Source organism: Myodes glareolus, chromosome 3, assembly GCF_982192425.1.
Source record: "Myodes glareolus chromosome 3, mMyoGla1.1, whole genome shotgun sequence".
Classification (NCBI taxonomy): domain Eukaryota; kingdom Metazoa; phylum Chordata; class Mammalia; order Rodentia; family Cricetidae; genus Myodes; species Myodes glareolus.
The window spans coordinates 126,933,947-126,957,051 of NC_142028.1; the positions used below are offsets into that span (position 1 = coordinate 126,933,947).

General features: G+C 42.6%; 1 protein-coding gene across 7 annotated transcripts in view; it reads left to right on the top strand.

Annotated features, from left to right (window-relative positions):
• The first annotated feature begins 403 nt into the window (after positions 1 to 403).
• Positions 404 to 23,105, top strand: part of Tnc (tenascin C) — an 84,010-nt gene continuing 61,308 nt past the window's right edge. The window contains exon 1 of one of the 7 annotated variants that reach the window (XM_048459249.3): positions 404 to 616. The gene's annotated coding sequence lies outside the window, so the exon portion shown is untranslated. The remainder of the gene's footprint in view (positions 617 to 23,105) is intronic. The other 6 variants (XM_085686112.2, XM_048459246.3, XM_085686113.2 and 3 more) reach the window with 6 other exon arrangements.

Consider the following 23,105-nt stretch of genomic DNA (forward strand, 5'->3'; position numbering starts at 1 on the left):
GCAGCTGCTGCCCAGAGCCTAAGGGAACCCAGGTCGGGTTTCCAGTTTGCTAGAGTCCAGGAGCAGAGCCAGGATCCCCATTCCCTCTTGCTCAGCTCCAGGGGCTTCTGTTTCACAATTAGAATACTTGTTTGTGGAGCAAGGCAAAAATCACACTTCTCTAACAGCTCTTCTGCGGAGGCGGAGGGAGCTGAAATTCCTACTTTTTTTTTTTTTCACTATAAATTGTATGCAAATGGTCTGTTTGCTGGCTGGCTGCCTGGAGTGAGTGCGTCTCTCATGAGCTAACCCGGTTCCGCTGGGAGGGCTGTTCCTTTAACTCGCAAACTGAAAAGAAAAAAAAAAGTGGGAAAGGATGTCTGGAGGCGAGGCGTCCCATTACAGAGGAAGGAGCTCCCTATAAAAGCCAGTCAAAGCTGGCTGCTCTGGCCACAGCCTGCCTACTGTCGCAAGCCTCTTCCGCGCGCAGACACATCCCAGCCTCTGGTGGGCACAAAGACAGTGGCTGGGGAGACGCTAGGAACTGCACCCCTGGGAACTTGCCAGGGTCTCAGCCCAGGTACTTCTTCAGCGAGCCTGTGCGCCCAGCGACCTAGATTTCTCCGACCTGGAAAAGGTGAGTCTGTTCACCCCATCACTCAAGGTCTTCCTGATGTGCCCTTGGCATTCCTGGTACCAGTGAGATGTGGGTTTATAACTCTTAAAACTCGTGTTCTATTTCGACCCCCAGTAACGGAGTGTTTCGCTGCATGTGATCCGATGTACCCTAGTTATTTCTTGCCTGCCTTCTTCTATTGTATTTGGTGTTGCTCTGTCAATAGTCACTACTCAGACAAACTTTTGGTAAAGTTTTTGACTCTGCCTTTGTGTGTGTGTGTGTGTGTGTGTGTGTGTGTGTGTGTGTAAAAGTAAGACTTTTTTCTCTTAACCCTTTACCTACTTGATTCTCACCTGTGGATTTTCCTCCTGTTCAGTGTTAGAAAAATAGTGTTTGAAAGTGACATTCGCTCACAGCCACGAGGTTGAATGACAGAGGGTTGTAGTAGAAAGAACACAATTGTATATTTAAACAATCTCAGTACTTGACAGTTTTCGAGCTACTCCCCCCCCCCAACCACGTCCACCACAATTTGGTCCTCACAATGTCCACTCTGTGGAAAAATAAGTGTTGGGATACCAAAGTGAGGCTATGAGTTCCAGGCACATGAACAACCTACAGGCTGCAAGGATAGACTTGGAGCAGGGTGCTAATTCCCAGTGGGAGGCTCCTGATTCACTGGCCTCAGGTGTGGCCTTTGCATGGTTAGAGGTTACAGGGCTATCCAAATCCCATGCGCCGCCCCCCTGCCCCAATCAGGCTCTCTCTTCACTCTTCAGAGTCAGTAAACCCCCCTTAATCCCCCCCCCCACCCAGACATGAGAAGCCACCTTCCCTGTTCTGGAGTGTTTCTGCTTATCCCCACCCCCTAGTCTTTATCATTTTATCTTGCCAAATCTGAGAGTGCCTGCTAGCCTGGCAGGTATTTTAGAAACAAGAGGTTGTGTTGGTACCGATAGGAGAAAAGGTAGCAACCTGGGGCTGGATGTGAATGTGGAGTTCTGACTCCAGATAGTCCTCCGGCATTACAGGCTCAAGTATTTGGCTCTGGGGTGCTGTGTGGCTAGAGACTCTCGGGAACAGCTCTGTGTCAGAGGGCTAGCTGGACAGGGCACTCTCTTTAAGGTTGAACGTTTCTTTTCAATGCTTTTGTGGACCTCTTTTTCCTTGCTTTTCAGAGCTTTCCCATGAGCATCTTAGAAAGGAAAGCTGTTTCCCACCCTGGCACCTTGTCCTGAGATAGAGCAAGCCACATAGGGACTGGGGAGAGCTTTGTTCAGCCTAAATAAAGCGATGGGAAGCACTTCCATCGTATGAGTATGGGCAGCAGTGCGCCTTGGCCTTGTGCATTCCAAAAAAAGGAACCACATCTGGGCAAAGAAGGGGGTGCAGAGTGTGAATATTCTCTGGGTTGCCCCTGCTTTGTTCAAACGCCTAGCTTCGTGCTCCCAACCCCTCCTTACCCTGTCTCAAGAGGTGACAGAGTTCCTAGCCACGAGTTTTGCCCTCACACAATGCGGGTGAGGAATTTCCTCTCCTAGGCTCTGCGGCACTCACCTGGTATAGACAGGCTGGCTCTGAGAGGTGTTTCTGTTTATCTGATTATCAGTTCACAGACAGCTTTAAGATTAATGTTCTAAAAACGCTTGCCGAGTTTAACGATGGAAGTATTTATTAATAGAATTTGGAGAATATTGCAAGTTTCTGACAGGTAATCATGCGGCTACGTGGGCCGATGTGAGGTTAAGGGGTCCAAACCTTACTGCATTGTTCCATCCCCCGAAACATTTCACCAAATCACAAACAACAGGGCACACAGCTCCAGATCTCAGAGCCAGGCGGTGCTCGTTTAGGTTGGAGCTCTGAACTCCAGCAGCTATGAGAGTAAGGACAGGTCCCCAAATGAAACAGGAGAAAGGAATTTTAGAGGCATAAGAAAGTCGCTTCTTTTAATCAATGTCAGTGATAGACATTGCCAGCATACAGTTAGCCCAACGTGTAAACTATAGGCTCTTGATGCCTCCTTGGGCATCATGGCACCAAAAGGCCACAACACGTCTCTGAAGCGTGGATGTACTTAGGAGACAAAGAGACTCCGAGTACATAGAGATTGGGTCTTAGAACTCAAGTGATGGGGCCAGAATCTCAGCCCACGTCTCTACTCCAAGGCATATTGCGCCTCTGCTGTGTTCCTTTTCAATGTGTCGGCTCCTTGCATAGCCCTGAGAAGGAAAGCACTTCCCTTCTGACTAAGTATGCTCCTGCAGGCAGACTGTGGCCACCCATAATACAGCAATAGCCTTATCGTATAATAATAGAAATTGGAAAAAGAACGCAAGCTGACAGAATGAGAAGCATCCCCCGAATCCTACCCTTTCCAGTGCTCACAATGAACTAAACACACCTCTTAGTCTCTCTTGGCCTGCAATTCCATGAACTTACAAACTAGAGTTTCTGGTGGAATAATATTCCCAGCTTTCACAAAACACAAAGGCTTCTCCATACAGAGGCTCTTTCCATTTGAAAAGAACTTGAGATACAAATATTTACTTGGCTCTCAATATACAGTTCCTCTTTGTCGATCAAACACAGACATAAAATAGCTGCAGTCAGGGCTAACATCATGAAACACGTGTGAGGGGAAGACTATGATATCTCACCTAATTCTCGACTACGACAAATTATGAATTAAAGACTCCATTTAATGGAAGGAGAAATTAAGGCTCATGAAAATTGAGTGGCTCAGCCCAGGTCATTCCATAAAAGAGTCAGAATTGGCTGCAAACCCAAACTTTCTAAGTAAAACCCCACTATTTTGTCTCCTGTGCCACACTGCCTCCTGATGTCAGACTTGGCTAACCAAGTGCAGAACCCTACATGGTGTCCTTTGGGGAATGGCCAAAATAGTACAGAAGACTCCAGCTGGCATCGGAGCCTCTTGATTTCACAGAGGAGCCCTGCAGCTATCATTTTTCATGTGCACAGGAAAGGTTAGCTGGCGGTGGCTAACTTCACTGCCTAGAAACAGAAACTTTCAAGCTTCAGCTAAGAGACAGAGAGGGGGATGGGGAGGGAGCGAGAGGGAGCAGTCATGTCATTTCTACTGACATACATGTTAGAAAAGTCAGTGCACACTTTCCCAGACTGTGGAGATGGGACGTTAGGATGGGAGAGTAGAACAGAGCCATACCTGAATCTTCTAGGGCTTCGTTAATCTGAATGTGTGGTTTGAAATGGACCGCTTTGGAGGGGGAGAAGGCTATACCAGGCATCTGAGGATGAACCCAGGGCAGTGAGGGAGCAGTTATAGGCTCCAAGTTACAGATTCTGCCAAAGCATCAGAGAAGAAGGTTATGATTCAAGCACCTCTCACTGTGGGAAGATAGTTGGGAATCCCCTTGAATCCCATCCCAGACCAGCCTGAACACCTCCAACATGTGGGAAACATTAAATGGAATCCCCGTTCCAAGAAGGAAAACCCCCTTAAAGTATAGTGAGCCTGGCTGCCTGCAAACTCTACTTCTCCCCAACACAAAGCACACTGGTGGCCTCACCTGCTATAAAGTCTGCACACACTCTACGACTTTGTGCGGAGAAGAGACCACTGCATAGTAACCTGATTCTAGCCCCAGTGGCCAGACTTTTGCTAAGTTGTGCCATTAAATCTAATAATCTTTGTTCTGTTTCCTTCCCCTCTGTTATACATACTTCCTAGACTTGAAGAGCCACCTAGAGTTCAGGGCTCCCATTGCCATCTTCGACCCTCCTCTGTGGAACAAAATGCCTACGCTGAAAGTAGGCTGTGAATGGAAAATCCTTTCCATCTGTATTTTCACTCTGTTTGTGAGTGGAATTTTTTTAAATATTATTTCATTCCAAGCCATCTCAGATGTTTGAAATTTCCTGACGTTCTCAAGTTATGAAATGTGGGCACTATAACTCAAATAGCTTTGACTGGTCCTTTAACCTTCCTTGAACATAATGCCAAGAGAAAATGGGTTTCATGAAGCCAGCAAGTAGATTTCTTGCTTCAGAATCAGCCCAGGGTCACTTCCTACCCCAAAGGAGGGAAGGTGGCTTCTGCTAACAGCACTAAGGATGTTCCTTCATGTTCACGATGGAAATGAATGAGGGATATTTGGGAAACTAACTAAATTAAATACTTTGCTCATTGTCACAGCGACAAATATCTGTCAGGAAGCAACTTGAGAAGGAATGGCTTATTTGGCTTACAGTTTTTAGGGACACAGTCCATCGTGGTAGGGAAAGCATAGTGGTAGAAGCTGGAGCTGGTTGGTCACACTGCGTCCATCTCAGGAAGCAGAGATTGAGAAAAGCTGGTGTTCAACTAGCTTTTCCCTGTGCATGAAGTGCAAGAACCTCAGTCATGTAGCATGTAGCATGGGTCTTCCCATTTCAACAAACCTGATCTAGAAACTGGCTCTCAGACATGCCAGAGGTTTGTTTCTACACCAGATTTCAAGTCCTACCAAGTTGATGATCAAAATTAGCCAGGATTTGAAATTTTGCTGTGTAGTCTGCCAACACTGTGACATTTATCACTTCCTATTATTTTCAATATCACTGGAACTCCTCAGTTCAAATGGTGGGAATCTGGGCTGCACCAATTTAAGTAACTTACTCACCATGAAGACAGATGATAGACCTCAACCCAAACTCTTTTCCAAGTGTCTAGAAGTTGGCAATGATCATTAGGGTAAGCAAGCTATGCCAGGCACCATGCTTCAGCTCCTCCTGTCTTGGGGAGTTCACTATCTCCAGAGTCTATGTGCCTTCTGCACTCATCAGACCCTCATAATGCAATGTCTATGAAGTGCCGTGCTATTCCCAGAACAACAGGGTTTGGCTTCTAAAGGTGTGGTATTCAGGTCTTTCCCAAGTTGCTTCATGATTTACCAAGCTACCCCACAAGCAGGACAGGTATTCACAACATGATATACTCATGAATTAATACATTTATGAAATAATTCTATGCAGATCACCTTCATGCACTCCTAGCATATATAGAAGACTTTGCAGGAAGGTAAACTGAGCCTTTGTTAGTTGCATAAAGCAGAAAGTAAAAGCATTCAGAGCTCCTTCCCAGTGTTTCCCTCACTGTGTTCCATAGATTCTAAGGAATTCAAGTTTCCAGTTAACAAAAGCAGCTTAGAAACAACTGGCTATTTGCTAGATAAATATTTACATTTTAAAATTTATTTTGTTTTTAATTATGTATATGTGTGTGTGTGTGTCAGGGTAGGTGCACAAGGAGACATTATCCCTTGGAGGTCAGAAGAAGGCATCAGATCTCTGGAGCTGGAGTCACAGGCATTGTGAGCATTACTGCTTAAAGTCTGGGGACTGAACTCAGCTCCTCTGAAAGAGCAGCAAACTCATCTCTGTAGCTTATATTTGCATTTTTACAGAAGCAGTTAAATAAAACTACTTCTGTAAATGCTTAGATTGGTGAGTGAATTATGGGTGAGGGACTTTAGACAAGTCTGTGGATACTGTGCAGTGGGAGAGTCAAGTTTCATCCTCCAGTACATGTGTAGGAGAGGTAAGATAACACTCCATGGGCTAAACAAAATTGAAGAAACTAAAGACTGTGGGGGGAAACGTTAGTTTTATTCAAAACATTAAGGTTACAACGTGTGTCAGGAGACACGGTGTCAGGAGAGCATGTCACCTGCAGAAGCAACATACTGTCACTGGAAGGAGACAGCTCTGTGCTCTGCTAGATCATTTGTCGGTAAGAAACCCTTGCAAACAGTAAACATAAGCACCAGTCTATGAAATGATAATATTTAAAAAAAATAGAAACCTGTACAGTGGATAATAAAGCCACCCAGGGAGGTAGAAGTCTGAAGTTAACTACAAAGGTTAACTTGACATAGCGAGGGAGTCTGCCTGCTGTGGAGGACAGGAAGCCAGAATAGCCCCAGCAGTGGTCAGGGGCCACTGACCATCACACAGAAGTGGTGGGATGCAGAAATGTCACAGGACAGTGCTCTTGCACATAGGATACCTTTGCTAGAATTTACAGAATGCCAAGCTGAAGAGGCTAATTGTTGGGCAGCTTCAAAGCCAGGAGCTCACAGCTCAGGTTCCTAGAGCCCCTGAGGTGATTCAGACAATGCCATGGAGAGGTGGGGCAGTAAGGCAAGGGACCACATTCAACCTTATTTCAAGTACATTTATCTGTTTTGTGCATGGAATTTCCACATGAGACACAGTTTGGTGAAAGTCCTCTCTAGCACAAAGAGAAGAAAGAGGAGGAGGGAGAAGGAGAATGTTTGTACAAATTGCTGACCTAATTTGACATATTATTTTAAAGATGGTGAAACTGAGACATGGAGAAGAGAGAACTTTTTTAAGATGTCATGCCAGGTGGCATTGGGTCAGGGAAGAATCTTAAGTCTTCTGAATTTTTTCTTAGAATATAAAACTCTGCTGTTAGCAAATTCGCTTACAAAAGAAAGATGAACTATCTTATTCTCCAAACAGTGTGTGCAGTGAGCTAATGGCTCTATTACTGATTCACTCACCACAAATCAGTTGTCATTTAAAAAAAAATAACAGAAATTCCTTAAATGTCTTTTGGTCATTTGAGATGCATTTGTTAGGAATTCTTTGTTTCGATCTGTACGTCATTTTTAATTGGATTATTTGGTATTTTGATGTCTAATTTCTTGAGTTCTTTGTATATTTTGAAGATCAGACCTCTGTCAAATGTGGGGCTGGTGAAGGTCTTTTCCCTTTCTGCAGGCTGCCATTTTGTCTTATTGACCGTGTCCTTTGCCTTACAGAAGTTTCTCAGTTTCAGGAGACCACATTTATTAATTGCTGCTCTCAGTGTCCTGGAGCTTAGGTGAAGAGAGGGAGGAGGGATTATATGAGCAAGGGGGACAAGATAACGATTAGAAAAAACACAGAGACAGCTGATCCGAGCTAGTGGGAGCTCATGAACTGTGTACTGCATAGGATCGAACTTAACCCTCTGAATGTGGGTGACAGTTATGTGACTTGGTGGGGGGCCCCTGGCAGTGGGACCAAGACTTATCCTCGGTGCATGAACTGGCCTTTTGGTACCCATTCCCTTGATACAACAGGGAGGGGCTTAGTCCTGTCTCAACTTGCTATACCAGACTTTGTTGACTCCCATGGGAGGCCTTACCTCCTCTGAGGAGTAGATGGGGGTTGTAATGAGGGGAGATGGTAGGTGGAGAAGGTGAGGGAGGGGGAAGTGGGATTAGTGTGTAAAATTAAAAGAAAATAAAGAAAAACGGAAATAAGTGTCTTATGACTTCTGTAGCTGTAGAATCAGAGCACAGCTGAGCTGAGCTTTCCACATTCATGTGATATTGCTGTTGACCTGGGTTTGGGGCATAGCTTAAGGTTTGACTAAGGGATGGTTAGATTCCAGGTTGTGTTTATTGCCTGGTTTCTACTCCTCATAGTTTCTAGACTGCATGGTTCAGTTCCATGCTGTCTTAATTTCTTCTCACATGCGGCACTTCTCACCCAAGCCAATGATAGAAGAGGAAGAAGGATGAGGAGGAGGAGAATGAACAGGCAGAGGAGGAGCAGCTGGAGGAGGAAGAGCAGGAGGAAGAGGAAGAGTCTTTTATAAACGGAGATGACTGTTTAACTGTTTAGTTTTAGCTGAAAGGAAATGGTTAGGCTATACTGCAAAAAAAGGCAGTTCCACAAGCATGAGGCTTGGGGGCAGGATCAACGCAGTCTGTTTTGGGGGACAGGATCAGCGCAGTCTGTTTTGGGAGGCAGGATCAAAGCCTTCTGTTTTGAGTCAGCCTGCTGCAGCCTCTAACTATCCAGTGTCACCATTCCCTGAATCTTATTATAGATGACAAATTCATTCATTCTACCTTCCCTTCTATTAATAGAAGGGCAATAACTAATTGTGACAACCACTAAGGTGAATTGTGTCTTAACTTTTCCAGCCATTTGTGAGGTAGTTATCATAGATCATTTAAGTAGCCCTGATTTCCTTCAAATATCACCCCAAAACTAGAATTTTACTGGACAATAATTTCAAATGTATCTGTCAAACTTCTGTAAAAGAACAGAACTGATTAAATATAAAAAAGAGATTTGTATATTGGCTTACAAAATATGGTCTGAGAGGTCCAGCAGGGACTGTTTCACTAGAGGGGCTGAGAGCCCAGTAGCTGTTGAGTTTGTAAGAGTGGATATCTCAGCAGCCTGTCTGGGACTGAAGGTTTAAAGCATTTCTGGAGAACTGCCGGACTTCGGTCTGTGTTGGAATCTCAGAGAAGCTGATTCTACTATTGGTAAAGGAATGCTTCGGGTCAGGATGGGTAAATGTACCAGAAAGAGTGAGGACAAGCAGACAAAAGACCAAGTTTTCTTCTCCCATAACCTTTCATGTGGGCTGCCACCAGAAGGTACTGCTCAGATACAACAGGGGTTGTCTTTCTTCTTCAGATGATCTAAGAAAACCCTTCACAGGAATAGCCAGCAGCTTGAATTTTAGTTGATTCCAGATTCAGTCAAATTGACAAGGAAGATTGGCCATCACACAAAATATATTTTATTGAAAGGCAAAACATTCTAGGTGACAAACTGCTTTTCTTCTCACCAATATAGGCCTTCCAGCATATAAATTAAGACTAAAATATGAAATTCTAATTTTTCCTTTCCTTTGTAACATATACAGTATTTTATGTTTCCTATTGATGTTATGGTTTTAATATGAAACGCCCAAGGTTTGTGCTCTGAATACTTAACTCTCAGTTGCTGATGCTGTTTAGGAGACTATAGTCTACTGTAGAACTTTCAAGAGGTGGGGCCTAGCCGGCAGAGGAAATGGTATGCCTTTGAAAGTTCTGCCCAACCCTGCTCCCTGTCTTTATTTCTGGCTTGGTGTTTCCCAGCATTATGTGAGCAGTTTCTGTCACATTTCAGCCACCACACCTTCTAGATAAGTTAGGGTGCTCTTGGGAAACAAAACTGATAGGATGAATAGATATTTAAAGGTATTATTATGTTGATTCGCAGTATATGGTCTAGGTGGTCCAACAATGGCTGTGTTCATAATGGAGAGTCACAGAACGGGTGACTACTCAGTCCACAAGGCTGAGTGATCCAGAAGACCAAATCTGGTGTTAAGGCCTGGAAGAATCCTGAAGAGCCCCCAATTCTTCAGTCCATATTGGAAAGCTGAAAAATCTGGGTCCTTGTGTCAGTAAAGAATGGCAGCAGCAGAGAGAGTAGAGGTAGCAGAGCAGATGCACTTACCAATGGGAGGAGAATGCAAGCAGGCTAAAAGGAAATAGCTTTTCCTAGGCTCTTCTTATAGATGGACATTGCAGGGAGGTGTCATGCAGTCTGGGGAAGAGTCCTTCCCTTTTGGTTAACACTTTGAGGAATACCCTCTCAGATCTGCCTTGATATATGCCTCTGAGTTGATTCCAGATCAAGTCAAGTTGACAACCAGGATTAATGATCACAAGTCTACCCCTTGTTAAACTGACACCCAACCACAACCCTTATGTTATTCTCAAACTCCAAATGAAGGGCTGGGCAGTGGTGGTGTATGCCTTTAATCCCAGCACTCAGGAAACAAAGACAGGTAGATCTCCATGACTTCAAGGCCCGTCTGGTCTACAAGAGCTAGTTCCAGGACAACTCGGGCTGTGACACAGAGAAACCCTGTCTCAAAACTACAACAACAACAACAAATCCAAAAGAAGACCATCATGTCAAGCATGATGTTATATCTGTAAATGAACTACACCATCCCTCCCACCCACCACCCAGAAGAGGTGAAAAAGTCTCTTGAGGAATGCTCAATCTTTTATTGTTGTCTTATAAATTAAGGAAAGATATTCTCTGTCTTGATGGCCCAAAACTCTCTGAAACAGTGAACCAAGATGAACTCTTCCTCCCTTAAGTTGTTTCTGGTGGAATTTTGACCAAATCAATGAAAAAGTAATTATCACAAGCCAAGCACTTCACTACCCACCCCATGCCCTCCATCAGAGACCTCCATACTCAATTCTCAGCATCTTATAAGATTTATAATGGGTCATTTATAAATGGATCAGTGCAGCAAATTCCTACCTAGGCCCCATCACACATGTGTTCCCCTTTAATCTGTGTCACTATTTAGGATTATAAAGGTTGGAATATCTATGACCAAATATTTCCAAGTAGTTCTTTTCTACAAAGAAAATTAACACCCCCTAATTGACATTCAAGGTTTCCCATGATTCAGATCCTTCACCTCCAAGCAGACTCTGTACCTCATCCATCACCATACTTTGTACACCCAGCCTCAATATATATTTTTTCTTGTAAATGTCATCCTCTGTTACATAGAATTGCATTCTCTGTTTTACACCTAGCACGTCTTCTTCTTCAATTGTTAGTTCAAATGCCACCTCCTTCAGACACATAGGTGCTCCTCCCCATCTTCTTTGCACAATCTGACCGTTTCCACTACCCCATGTACCAGACTGTTGTTTCTATCCAACAGACTAACCCTTCCAGCAAGGCAGAGTTCTTAAGAGGAGATTTTTGTTCTAGTTCACCTGTAACTCAGCATACCTTAAAGCTAACCTTAAATACCTGATAAAAGTCCTTATTCCTAAGACTCAAAAATCCCATTTCACATGAGAGGCTCATTTAGAAAAATTAGAGTTAGAAGTTATTTACACAGTTCATTTTCATAAGATACCTTATGCCTGCAAGAAGCCACACCAGTCCTGAGACAGGAAATTTTTTCAGGACACAGACTTCAAGGATTGTCTTTACTTTCAAAACTGGTCCCAAAAACAAGTGCTGTAGTTACTTGGGGTTTGGGAAAAGCCAGTACCAAGGACAGAGGGCATCTGTCCAGGGATTTGAGACTGAGTCAGAGAAGGCTTTTGTAATAGTATGACTCAGTCAGCAACTGGTGGGAGGAATAGATGGTCTCAGGGAAGAGATAAGGACAAAGGTGTCCTTGTCTTTAGACATGGAGAAAATCACAACCCGTGCGAAGTGATGAACCGTGATTAAGAGTGTGGCTTGGCATCTGAAGGTTCTGAGTTCAAAATACTTGTGTTTGCTCTGCAAACTTTATTAAGTAACTGCTCTAAATTTCATTTTCCATATATATATATATATATATATATATATATATTGCACAATATAACAACACCTATTTCAGAAGGTCATGGCAGTTATTAAATGTATTGTGCATTATTTTGCTTATCAAAGAAACTGGCATGTGACATAAATGGTCATGGTCATGACGGCTGACACTGTTTTTGAGGCAGTTCTTGGTGCTAAGATCCCACTGGGTAAGCAGTTCTCAAATTGTGTCCTGTGAAACAGATTCTTATGAGAGTCACTGAAAGAGTGTTTTGTGGCCAGTGAGTTTGGGAAACACCTAACAACATCCTGGAAATTTAGGGCTCATGCAGTCATTTCATTGTGGTGCTAAATGCTGACAACACAGTAGCAAAAACAATAAGGCAGTAGCCTACAATTCATTATAGAGATGCCCTATCCTATGTGCTCCTCCATGACAAAATTTTGTGTACTAGGCAACGTGGAATCAATTGAAACCCACTTTCCTGGAGACTTTGAAGTCTTAAGTATAAAGCATCAGTTGATTGTGTGTCTTGGGAATGCCCACATCCTGGTACATAGATTAAGATTTACAGCTGAACCTACACAGGATGGAAGAGACTAGGAAGCTCCCTAGAGCAACATTTGGAAGGACATTGATTTCTAAACTAATGGGAGCTCTGACACCCTTATCCATGTGACATGTATCTTAAAATGTGTTGGACCATACTCTGGGAAACTCTACACCAGAATACCAGGCTCCACATACTCTTAAAGGAATGTTAAATTTGTACACATACATCTAAATTGACAGTAAAAAGCCAAACAAATCACTTGAGCCAAAACAGGCATGCCCGGGTCAGGAAATCTAACCGGAGAGGCAGAAACATGTAGAGTGTCATCCCAATTAGCAACTCTTTCTGGCTAAGGTACCCAGTAATCACAGCCAGACCTCAGAAGACTCTGGAACCCTGTCTAGGCCAAAGGGAACTTGCCAACACATACCCAGGAGCTAATAACCACTTGCAAACAGTGCACCTTGGCTCCAGTGTCCTCCAAAGAAGAAGCATGCAAAGTAGGAGCACCAGTCAGGGCTCAGAGAGAAAGGCAGAGGTCAAACGCTCCAGGATTTACACATGGACAAGCACCAGACAGTTGCTAGGGGACTGGGAAGTGGAAGGTAAAAAATTCTTTTTCACTCTTCATATTTTTCCTTACTGAGCAGCTCAAACTAAGTTTACACATTTTTAATAACTAAAGTGTTTGAGGAACTACCCCAGTGTAGCGCAATGTGGTTGAAATTTCATACGTGAGAACCACAGGGAGGGCTTCAAAAGCTGCTTCTGTTTCAAAGACCAGTTCTTGAGCTACACCAAGAGTTATCTTGACTTGTAAACAGGCATGGTAATACTCACCTTGATAGATTCTTAGAACAATGAGAAGATCAATAGGAAAAGCTTAAGCACAACTTGTGGCAAAAGGCAAGTGCAGGTGTGTGCACACGAGCAGGCACTGCATCTGTGGAAGTCAAAGGACAACAAGGGAGTCAATTCTCTCTTTCTTTCATGTGGGTCCCAGGGACTGAACTCAGGTCATCAGGACTGAAGGCAGGTGCCTTTATCCACTGAACTATTTCACCAGCTCACAAAACAGGTTTATAGTAGGTAGATACCAAAATGTTAGTCTTTCTGCTTATCTGCTATGTTTGATTTTATAACTGCAGCAGTGATAATCACTGTATTCTTGCAGGAATCAGCAAACTGTGAAGCAGCAGCCTGTTTTTGTAAATAGTGTTGTATTAAAACACAGCCTTATTCATTTGCTTAGTTTCTATAACAATGTTCTCTACAGTAATAAAGTTGGATACTTGCAAATTCTATTAGTTACTTTTGTGTCTACTCAATAAAATACTTGACAGAAACAACATATAAGCAGGAAGGTTTATTTGGGCTTATGTTTTCAAAGTAATACTCCAGGATGGCAGGGAGGCATGGGGCTTGCAGCTCAGGGCTCAGTCTGAGGTGTTAGAAGCATGCAGCCCTGACTCGTATACCCGGATGACAGGAAGCATAGGAAACTAGACTGGAAAGAGCAGTGACAACCAGCAATGGTCCCTCTCCTTCCACCAGACAAACCTTGTATTTGAAAAGACTCCATAGCCTTCAAATTGGTCCCACAGGAAAGGACCAAGTGTTCAAACTGTGAGCCAAAGGAAATGGTTCATATACAACCCCTAATAGAAAGAGGTGATCAGACAGCACATTTACTCTCTGGTCATTTAAGAAAATGTTGGTTGACCCTTACAACCATTATGTCAGATTTCTATGCACAGTTTCCAGTCGAATGACTGGAATTACCTTGGCAAACTGTATGTTATTGCACACATAATGAGAATGAGACAGAAATAAAAGTTTGTCTGGTAAATATTCCCTCAAATCCAGGGGCACAATGCCAAACTCTATCCTATGAGGAAATTTAGAAGAGCAACAGACAACTCCTTCAGCCACCTTCATTCATTTTGTGCTTTCTCTCTCTCTCTTGCTCTCTTTCCTTCATCCCATCCCCCTCTTTCTCTCCCCCTCTCTCTTTCTCTCTCCCGCTCCTTCTTCCTCTCCCTTTCCTTCTACCTGTGGTCTTTCCTAACCCCTCTTCCTCAGGTTAAATATTCTGAATTCCCCATCATATGCTGAAATAAATGATTCTGCCTAGAAGGAACTCAACACCCTCTCCTCCCTTGTACATTTGCTAGTTTAGACATGAAATTCTGCTTACTTTTGGTTCCTGTTTCTGTGAAAAGCAACATAATGATAAAAGAATTTATTTTGTTTACAATTCTGAATACATCATTTTAGCAAAGTCAAAGCAGTTGGTTACATTATATTCGTGGTCAAAAGGGAACTGGATCTAGGTTTGCATGTCTCTGTTCAGATCACTTTCTATGCTCTTCTGCAATACAGGATACTCTAGCTAGGGAATGGGTAGATCTTTCCTCTCAATTATCATAATTAAATGAACAAACAAACCCACAACCTTGTCTATAAAGTCCCTCACTGAGATTTTCTTCCTAGGTGACTCAGGACTGTGTCAAGTTAACAACCCTAATCTAAAATTTTTCACTCTCAGAAAAAAAAAATCTTTCTTGCTGTTCTGTTGCTTTTGTTGCTTGTTTGGTTGGTTAGTTTGGTTGGTTTTTTTTGTTTGTTTTGGGTTTTGGTTTTGGTTTTTTTGGAGAAAGACTTTCTCTGTGTAACAACTCTGGCTGTACTGTAACTCATTTTGTAGACTAGGCTGGCCTCAAACTCAGAGATCCTACTGCCTCTGCCTCCCAAGTGCTTGGAGCTGGGATTAAAGGCGTGCACCACCACAGCCCAGGCCAGAAAAGAAAGTTTTAAATGTCAGAGTTTCTGAGATCCTCTTATACCTTAGCTGATTTCTTGGCTGTACACAGTGTGAGGCCCAGTTTTCCAGAACTCCTGATTTTGAAGCTTTCCTGTCTGGCGCTTCCCACTTCATCATCCTCTCACTTATTAGCCTTCTCTCTGGGCCAACGAAGCAGGCAGACTGCTCTCAGCAGCTCTAGAGATCTGCCGGAGATTTCAACATTTTAGTTCACTTGGCTTCATGCCCTCTCCTCAAATAAACAGTAAATGAAACCACCATGGGCACCCCAGTTTCATTCTTCCTCTCTGTGGCCCTAACAAATGCATTCACTTAATGAAACTGAGTGTGTCTCCAATATATATTACTTAAATATTAATACCTTAAAGCAAACAATAAATCTTCTTTCAAAAAAAATAACATAGTAGTACAAAAGGAACCTAAAATTTGGCATCATGAGACAGTGCCCTTGATTCTGATTTGAATAGCACTGACCTGATAACCCCTGAGCAGCCTCAAGCCTGAGCTTCTGAGAGCAAGAAAATAAGAACAATATTCCCAGACTGCCTAAGCTTGGATCATGATGAGAAGGTATTTGGAAAAGACCAAGCACCAAATAAATAATACTGATTTGTTCCACTTTAGTTGCTTGAGATCTTTCATCCTGGGGCTTCACCTTTTATGATAGACAGGTCCTGGCCAGGTATAGCATCATTTCTAGCTAACATATAAGCTACTGAACATACTGAACAGAGCAACGCTCTAGGTTTGCTCTGTCCCAGGACTTGCCTTCCTTGTGTGCCATCAAACCCAATCCTGTGACGTACTACAAACACAAAAGAATCAAGTACGTTTGGGAAACACGCTATGAAGAATCTTCGTGGAGGTTTCCACAAACACATAAAAGTCTCTGGAAAATCCTGAAGTAAAGAAAGATGCGATGCGTAATTTGTTTGCTTTAAAATAGCATTGGCTTTAAAAATAGTCTTTTCTAAACATGATTAACTAGGAAATGCCTTTTGCTTAGCAGCAATCCCTCTCCACATGTACAGATTACATGTTAGTAAATGTGCTCCCGTGTTTGGGAAGCCTAAGCCTCAGCTTACACTTATCTCTGTCTTTCCGGCTCTTGTGCAGCTTCATGAAGACTTTTTCCACTGTCAATAGTATTTTTGAGGGGAGCCAAACCCTGGGTTCTTTTGAAGTTAGTCCTTTGAACTGAGTCATGCAAACCATCCTTTGACATCACCAGATTGCTTAGAGAAAACTGAGAGTTAAGAAGCTGCGCCTGACTGGTGAGTCACTTCACCTGGATCAAACTCTGCTGCCCTCCTTTCTAGCTAGGTGGCCTCGGTTTCCTTATCCTTGAGGAGCAAAAAGTATAGGAAACTATTTCAGGGATCCTAGCGTGGAGCCAGTGGAATGACCCATATAGGGCACAGGAAGCACAGATGTTTTCAATCAGTGCTGCTGCTATTATTGTAGCTTTTAGGTGATCCCATTTTGAGAGAGGGAAAGTAGACACTGTGTGTCTGCATGCCTTTTCTAGGACCACACTAATTAATTACTGGAGTAGACTTAGTTTTCCATGGCGTCTGGTTTCTTGCTACCAATCTTAGAGACCTATTTTTATTTTGGGAGTCGGCTGCTCTCAAAGTGTTTCAAGGCTGGTTGACCTTGATGCTTCCTGGGTTTGGGAATTGTCAGTGTTTCTCTCTGGCTCCATCTGACAGCAGACCCCAGTCCAGCAGAATTCCATTCATTCAGATATCAGGACTACCATTTCAGAGAATGTTTCTAAACATTCTAGTTCCCAAATGCCAAATAATTAGCTTATGTATCCACACTGCCCTGTTCCTGAGTTGCACTTAATGACCCGTGCCTCCTGAATAAATAGCTTTAATTTTTTACCCCAGGCTCAAGTATTTGAGACCTGAGAACGAGCCAACTGCATTTTTTTTAAAAAAGTGGTAGAAATAGAAAATAGAAGAGTCTATTGTTCCAGAAAAAAATAAATTCAAATTTATTTTTGAAATGCTTTTCCAGAATTTTACAGGAATCTATAGTATTGCCATTCGATCAGACCCACTTACTTTCTTTTATGTCTAAGCAAGAAGCAGAAGACAGAAAACTATTGCTCTGCAGAAATTTTATTTCAAAAATTGAAACCAGACCATAGCAAGGTAGCTTGTGGTCTGAGTGCATCAATGGATCTAGTCATTTCTCATCTGGGCTGTTCGTAGGTATACTAAACCACAAATAGGAATCTCATTATTGTGCCTAGATGGAAATATTTTATGGATTAAAATTTGGGGATTTAATTTGGTTAGGAATGAAACTTCTTTTCAAGGACTAGGAGGAGCCACAAAATACCACCAGGGATTCGTCCAAATCTTTTATGGAAGGAAAAGTCAGTACAATATTTGAGTTCCTTTTATTTAATATTGGCCATTTTGCTTGAGTCTAAAGTAGAAAGCTAAATCTGGTTAGACAGAACTATTGCCAAATTAGCAACAGTTCACACATCATTACAACCAAGAGACTTCTAAAATTGGGGTTCACTGTACTCTAGGTACAATCTTTGGTGTTGGATATACAGAACTGGATTTCTCATATAACGGCCCTTGCCTTCATTGAACCAAAGTCCCTATATAGTCTAACTCTATATGGGCAAAGCCTACATGAAAATAAAATAGAATTGACACAAAGACATCAAACTCTCTCAAAATCTTTTCTAAAATAGTGCTACTCAGCCCAGACAGCAGGACAGAAGACAGCCAACTTCCAGTAATGGAGGTTATTTTAGTTTCACTTGAAGGACAGATTAAGTCTGTCCACTCAAAAGTGGGGAAAGTGGGCTTTCTAGAGTTCTTCAAGACACCAGGAGCCACAACTCAGTTAGATCCAGCAGCACCTCAAGGGTCCCCATCAGCTTGCTTCGCTGTGCAGCAGCGCCATCAGGCTTCTCCGCACAGGGCTTTTGCGGACTCCCCCACAGCCTGCTGTGGGTCAGGTCGGCAGAGCTGCGGCTGCCCTCACGCCCTAAGTCCCTTCTCTGGTGAATGAAAAACGACGGACTCCAAGGGGCTTGGGCTCATACCTTCACTCCTGAGTGCCATCCCAGTTTGCATGTGACATAAATTAATGCTTCCATTTCTTCATCTGCATAATGAATATAAAATTTTTACTTTGTGATTTGGAAAGAATTTGAAATTGTGTATTCAAAAGGCTTAGCTCATGTTCTGGAAAAATATCGTCAATAGCTAAAACACGATAATCTTTTGTACTTCTATTGTCATTGGCATACTTCTTCCTGATTTCCAAAGCCTCTGCAGTGAGTATTTGGTCCATTACACCTTTCCTCCTCCAGTTAGCCCTCCATAAGCTCCTTAATCAAGAGGACCACTTCCTTACTTAACTCTTCCACTGACACTGGTACTGTCTCTACCCTTGTTCATGCATATTCTCTTAATTTCCACAATGAGCTCTGAGAATGGGACACAGCTCTTTACTCTGTCCTTCTTCCCCAGTGTCCTGCATACTGTGAAGCCCACAGAGTAAGAAGAAATTGTCGCTGGAAAGCGTCTCATACCTGCTCTTTCTGCTGACCCAGGCGCATGCAGCACGTTCCCAGTTTATAGTGGTGCTTGAGAGTATCATAACCATTTAAAACATCAATGCATGGGTTTAAAAGCAGTTACAGTTGTCACTGTTCAAGAGCAGACTTTAAACTTTCTTATTATAGAGAGCATTATTTGTGTGGGCTCCAGTCATAGCGCTAACGCTTACCTAAAGGCATGACACATAGTAGGTATTTGATAAGGATGGATGGGGGATGGGATAAAATCATACAGAATCAAGACTTCTAGAAAGTTCTTAACATGTTAGCCCTCCCAGTTTCTTTCCCTGATATTTGTCTCCAGAGACCATTAAAATGGACTTCAGCTAAGCATTAATAGGAAGTTTTCATATGTACTTCTTTGTTTTTATTATTTGTATTTTGTTTTTGAGACTATTATTATAATATTTATCCCTACCCCTTTCTCTCTTCAAGTCTTCCCATATACCCCTCCCTACTCTCCTTCAAATTCATAGCTTTTTCACTTTTTCATTGTTATTGCATGCACATATGTTTATATTCATATATATACACACACACAAATATATATATATATATATATATACATTCCTAAATACAGCCTGTTCAGTCCATATAATATTGCTTATGTGTATGTTTTCAGGGCTGGCCTTTTGGCACTGGACAATCAATCAGTGCATTCTTCCCTGGAGAGGATGCCTCTCTCATTCCCAGCATTCCTCAGCCTTTGTGTAGGGTTGAGGTCTCCTGGGCTTCCCTTGTCCTCTTTTTTATGGTCATTGGTCTTCATTCAGCTCACACTTGGTTAGTCATGCTGGTGAAAGTTTATGGCTCTAACTTCTGATGTCACTAGAAGACACAATCTCACAGCAAACTCCTCTCTCCTCTGGCTCTCACAAACTTTTTACCCCCTCTACTGTAATGTTCCCTGAATATAAATGTGGGAAAGTTTTGTAGATATAGCCATTAGGACTGGACTCCACAACTATGAATTTTGATTGGTTCTGCTTTTCTATAGTGGTCTCCATCTGTTGTAAAGAGAAATTTCCTTCACTCTATTGTTTTTTTTATTTTTCCCACTTTTACTGAGGTAGAATTAAAAAGCATTGATGTATAATGTGATTGTTAGATAGAAATGTTATCAGTTTATATCTACTACCCCACAAATCTGCTTTCTTTGTATATAGTGACAACACCAAAAATCTACTATCTTAGCAAATTCTAAATATACAATGTAATTTTACCAATCCGTTTTACCATAATGGTTCCCATAAATAAATATATGCTATGGTAACTGTATGTGGCCACTTAGGGTAATATATGCAGTGTGACAAGTAAGTCATATTTGTCAGCAACATCTGCATGTGTACCATGTGCATGGGTACCACTGTTTTGCCACCTCTAAACTCAGTGATCATCTACTGTTGGTTGTAATCCCTGCCCAAGTGTGATTTTGATTCTATAACCTCATTTCTGTCTGCATATGGAAAGCACTGTGAGGCTGGGCCAAGTGTTTTCCATTAAAAGAACAATTTTTGAAGGACTAAACCACAGACAGTGTGTTCTGAAGAAATCGCTGGCCCAGTATCATGGACAAACTTCCCAGTAGCAGCTCCCAGCCTCAGAGGAGCCTTGGCCAAAGTTCTGACCTCCCAGAAAAGAGCTCCACCCAGATCCTTCACTCCCTTGTTCCTGCTACTGAATTAGACTAAGGCTAAGGGAATCCTGGGTCTGTAGCCACAGTCTTTTCATTCTCCTAAGGTTTCAGATCGTCCCTGACGCTAAGCTAGCTGAAACGCTGAGGGCTGTACACTTACGTAGACGAAGCACAAGTGGAAGCTAGACAGATGATTCAGTAAGTACAGGGGTTTACAAAATAAGCCTGGTGACCTGAGTTCATCTCCCTAGAAACCATGGAAATAGCCAGATGAAATGGCAACAGTATGTAATTCCAACACTCCTTCAGCAGGATGAGAGACGGAGGCAGAATTACTTAGAAGTTCATGGACCAGCTAGTACAGTATGCTCAGTGCAGCAGAGAAACAAGAAAAACTTTGCCTCCAACAAGGTGGAAGTTGACAAATGGCTCACAAAAGTCAACCTCTGCCAACCACATGTGCAGACATGCACGCTTACAGACTCAGATGCACAATTAAATATTTTTTAATAAAGGAAGAAGAGCAAAGATAAAGGAACTGTGACCTTTGCCCATTTTCACATTTATATTCTTTCCAATATAGATCTGCTTTTATGTATGTCTGCTTCCTTGACTGACATGTGACTTCATTAATAGCAGTCTAGAGTTGTCCATCACTGGTCTCTGAAACTCTACTAGTCCAAGGCTAGCCCAAGGCCTATTATCACATCCAACTCATCTCTGTTGAAAGAAAAAGAAAGAACAAGTCATTTGTAAATAAATTTAGTGACAAGTCTCTGGGACAATTGGCAGTCCCACTGACATATTCCTGGCTGCCAATCAAGGCACCTGGACCATTTCTCAAACAGATAATGACTAGCCAGTGCTGACATTTAGAGCCTCGGCATTCAGATGGGTCTTGTCAGTTCAAGTTTTATTTCTAGGTTTTTTTCACCCAGAGTGTGCTGGACTCACTCAAGGGAGGGGGTCAGATGTCCTTGAAAAAAAAATCCAAACTAAAGGTTATTTCCTGGCTCCTAGCTCTTCCTGACACATTCCAAGAAGGAATTCAAGGATATTGGGAGGGACAAGTGGTGAGAAACTTGTAGGCCAGTTTCAAAGCCTGTGTTAGCAGCCCCTTGCTTGACTGATCATGCATAATAAACTTCTCTCCCCCTGTAAGCCAGAGGAAAATTTTCCTGCAACACCTTAAGTCATCAAACTGATGTGGATGCAAATCGTATCTGCATTTAAGAAATATGGAAGCATCGTTGTCTATCCAAGTCAAGGATATTCCATGTATGTACCTAAGTCAAAAACACATTTCATGAGCTACTAATCATGACGCCACCAGTAACTGATTCAGAAGTGTGTCTCCAATCATGTAAGGCTATCCAGATAAGGATGATACATGCCTAAAACTGAAATCCTGTATTGTTTATTCTCCAGCTGTGACCATGGAAAATATTCCGAGATTAACTCCTTTATCCCACAATGATCTTCAGTCTGTAGAGAGATATCTAAAAATAACCCTTAATTAATCTCATGCTGCTTCTTAAAGCTTAAAATCTCCATGTTCGGATGCGAGCATTCTTGTCATCAACTCTGCATCCGTCAGGTACAACAGCACTTGTTTCTCTGGAGACATGAAGACAACCCCACACCTGGGTCCCTGAGATTGACATGTGGAAATCCCGCCCCACTTAATGTTGGCTTTCACAGCGATGAGTCATCAGCTCCGACAAGGCATGCTCCCGGCACTTTATTACTAGTCACTTCCCACAAATATGAGAGTCTCGGTGGCTGGAGAGATGATCGCAGCATTAGGAGCGCTTGCTGCACTTCCAGCTGACTCAGCTGTGGCTCCCGAGCACCCACATGGCAGCTCATAACCAGCTACAACTTGAGTTGTAAGAGTTACAACCCCCTCGTCTGGCCTTGATGATCAACAGGCATTCATGTGGTATACTGAGGCACTTGCAGGTAAACATTCATGCATTTAATAAATTTTTTCAGTGATAATCATCTATCTGTGTTTTTAGGGTCTTTGTAGGTTAATTTGTTCTTCCTGAAATCATGAAAGCACAGTTATCCAAGCTTGACCCCTCATGTCTAACCTAAATCTCTGAAACTGCAATCTCAACTAATTTCTCCAAAGCCTGCCTTCAGAGGAAACATAAACCAGTCAGTTGTTGGTATGCAGAACATCGTGCATTGCTAACATCATTATTTCTCTCCATTTCTACCCCCCAGACCACATATTTCTACTTCTAACAAATTGATCTTCACAAGGCTTACTTTCTCATACACCAATGATTTCTACAACTTTTCTGATCTAGGTCCAAGTTGCCACTGAATTTGGACTGGATTCCACTAAGGGGGTCAAGTTTTGGCTTAAGCAAAATGAATTATTGGCATATATCCTTGCTAGGTTGTGATCCCAAGAGTGCAATAGAATGACAGAATGACATGTCCTCTTGCGTAAGTGTTTATAATGAGCCAGGCAACATACTCAAGCTCTAGTACAGGTCTCCAATCTTTAATCCCCTCTGGTGTGTGTGCATGTGTGTGTGTGTGTGTGTGTGTGTGTGTGTGTGTGTGCGTGCGTGCACGTGTGTGTAGTGGTGGTGGTGCTGTTACTGTTGTTACTGTTGTGGCGGTTGTAGCAGAAGAAGCCAGAAGTCAATCTCAAGTGCCTTTCCCCAGTTTCAATTTCTTCAGGAGCTCTGAAACTTGCTGATTAGGCGGGGTCTCGGGGATCTATAAAGATGTGTCCCCATGCCCAGCTCTGG